The following is a 3,025-nucleotide window of genomic DNA, read 5'->3' as shown; positions in this document are numbered from 1 at the left end:
CTTGTCCAAGTAAAAAATAATTTAGGGTTTTTTTAATCTGATTTTTCAGGTAGACAAATAAGAGTTTTTCATAGGCCTAGTCAATGATATTGTCCTGGGGACATCCCGCTTCCTAAGGGTTTGCCCATTTGGGCTCAGGGACAGGTTTGCGATAGTGCAGTTGATGGCTGACCAGCACGACTGTGCCTGCTGCTTCTTGCAACATTGCCATGGACTTGCCTAGTGATCTGCACTCTCAGCTGAACCTGGTCACTGTCACAAAAGCATCTCTGTCAGGTACTGATGGCTGTGCCTTTGACAGTGAGGCCACTCTGCTGTCCTCACCTTTTGCACCCAGTACGCCTTGCTGTCACTGTTACATTAGCCCCTGGCTCCCCTTACCTTCTGGACTAGCATCCAACTTTGCTGGTTTTTGATGGCTGGGTGTAAGATAATGCCTGCACCTCACAATGGAGATCGGGGATCTCTGTGCTGATTTCCGTGTCTTCTTAGTGATGCTTGAAGAGCAGAGGGAGGGTATGAACAAGTGCCTGGTATATGGAGATTTGTGAACCCAGCTCAAGCAGGGCTACTGCTAAATGTCCACAGCTTTAGGACTTTGGGTGCTGTACTCGTGCACCTGTACTGGGTCAGGAGCTGAACTGGCATCTCCCCAGGGCTGCATCAGCTGCTCTAGCTGAGCTGTGATCTCTTGAGAGCGCAGCCATGAGCTGTGTGGGCAAACATGCTGTCAATCAACTAAAGCAGCTTGGCTTTGGTCTTCTGCTGCTCAAATAAATGCAAGGTGATAGAAAAGATGTACATGCAAGTCTGAAATTTCTGCACTGACCTCTGCATTTAGAGAGGAAATGCAACATGTGCTGGCAGAGGTGGAAACACCAGATCTGTTCAAGTTCCTGAAACAGCAAATATAGAATCATAAAAGAATTATACAAGGTTATAGGCACAGGAAAAGAGGGATTCAATAAAACCAAAATGTATGTGTGTGTATCAAATAGTACTGTTCAGTTCTCACTGAGGAAACTGGCTCTTTAATAGTAGGATTCATGCTCAGAGGGAAATGTGAGTGCTTCCATGTGAAATGGTCAGTCTGGAAAAAATGCGATTAAGAAAGTGTTGTAACAAGAGAAATCACAAGGGGGTAGTGTTGTACAGCACTCCAGCGTCTCTGCAATTCCCTCAGCAGTGACCCTGTGTCACAAACCCAAATTTATTTTATGAGAGGAAATTACAGAAGTCACTGCATCTCTTCTGACAGCAGTCCCTGGGAGGTTAACATTTTTCTCAATGTGAGACAGGGACTTGTAGTGTCAATATCAATACAGCAGCAGAATTGCCATCTCCACCTTTGTAGGTACATTGAAACCAAGTGTGAAATGACAAGGAGAGAGGTTTGTGAGGTTAAAACAAAACAAAACCAAACCCAGATACCTGTAAGGGATCAGTCAATCAGGACAATACTTATTTAATTTCTTGGTCTTAACTTTTACCCTTCCCTTTCCTTTCCCTTCCTTCCCCTCCCCTCCCGTCCCGTCCCTTCACCTCACCTCACCTCGCCTTTCCTTTTACTTTCCCTTTTCCTTTTCCTTTTCCTTTTCCTTTTCCTTTTCCTTTTCCTTTTCCTTTTCCTTTTCCCTTCCCTCCCCTCCCGTCCCCTCCCCTCTCCTTTTCCTTTCCCTTTTCCTTTTCCTTCTTTTTTTCCCTTCCCTCCTCTCCCTCCCCACCCCTCCCCTTTCCTCCCTCCCCTCTCCTCCCTCCCCTCCCCTCCCCTCTCCTCCCTTCTCCTTTTCCTTTCCCTTTTCCTTTTCCTTCTTTTTTTCCCTTCCCTCCTCTCTCCTTCCCTCCCCTTCCCTTCCTTTCCCTTCTCTTCCCTCTCCTCCCCTCTCCTTTTCCTTTTCCCTTCCCTTTTCCCCTTCCTTTTTATTTTCCTTTTCTTTTTCCTTTTCTTTTTCCTTTTCCTTATTTTTTTGCTTTTTCCCCTAATATAGGTGAAATCATGTATATCTGGGAACTGACTTCTGTTTCCTGTGCTACTGTCAATGGCAGGAAGAAATCATGACTCAGCAGAAGGAGTAAAAGGTGTTACCGTAGCCTCATTCATGAATGCTCCTTCTAATACGGAGCTTTTCTGGAAGAGTTTCTGTCTTTGCTACTCTGCTGAGATTCTTCTCACTTCTCTCAATCTTATGAGGACCAGCAGCCCTCCCTAGTATTGGAAGAAACAATGGCAAGAGCAGAGGGAATCTCCCCTGCCTTTCTGTTGAATCTTGGCTTGATGTGTGCTTAGAAACCTACTGAATGTGTACTTAAGGGCAGAGATGATTATTTGGAGATTATTTTATAGGAGAGGATTGATTCCACTATATCTGGCATCTGGCCTGGGAGGCTAATGGGGAATTATTAATTTAAAATTATGTGCTGCACTGCGACTAGCTGGAGACAGCTCTTCTCTTCCCAACCCTTTATCAAAAAGGAGCAGGGAGGGAAAGGTTCAGGGGGTATCTACAAACATGATTACAGGAAAGCAGCTCAAAGTATAGCTGTAAAGCTCAAGTCAGTAGCTAATAGCTGAAAACAGTCCCTGGCACGGAAGGGAAAGTTCTGTGAGAATTACGCATGGTTGGCTTTCTCATCCAGCTGGTTGCTCCTTCCAGCATTGTTTGGAGCTCTCCATATTGCACAAGGAGGTATTTTCACTTGAGCAAGTCAGTATGTTGATCCTCTTTCATGAACTGGTCACCCACACACTCTGACCCATCCCGTTTACTGTGTGACAGGAGCACACTAGGAGGAAATTCAGGCATGCTTTCTTGCAATAACACCTGTCAAAAGTTTTAGGCTCAGTTTGACCACTTCAGTTTGGTTTGTTTTATCTCTGTGAAGCCAAAGCAGAGTTTAGTTACACCATATTAAAAAATCATGTGACTCTCTGTCTTTTTAAGTGAGCTTGCTGAAAGCTGTATATTAGAAACAGACCAGAACTACAGTCTTTGAAAAACTCAGTAATAATATACCTAAACCTATT

The sequence above is a fragment of the Lathamus discolor genome, chromosome 6 (genome assembly GCF_037157495.1).
Source record: "Lathamus discolor isolate bLatDis1 chromosome 6, bLatDis1.hap1, whole genome shotgun sequence".
Lineage (NCBI taxonomy): Eukaryota > Metazoa > Chordata > Aves > Psittaciformes > Psittacidae > Lathamus > Lathamus discolor.
This window is presented reverse-complemented; position numbering follows the sequence as displayed.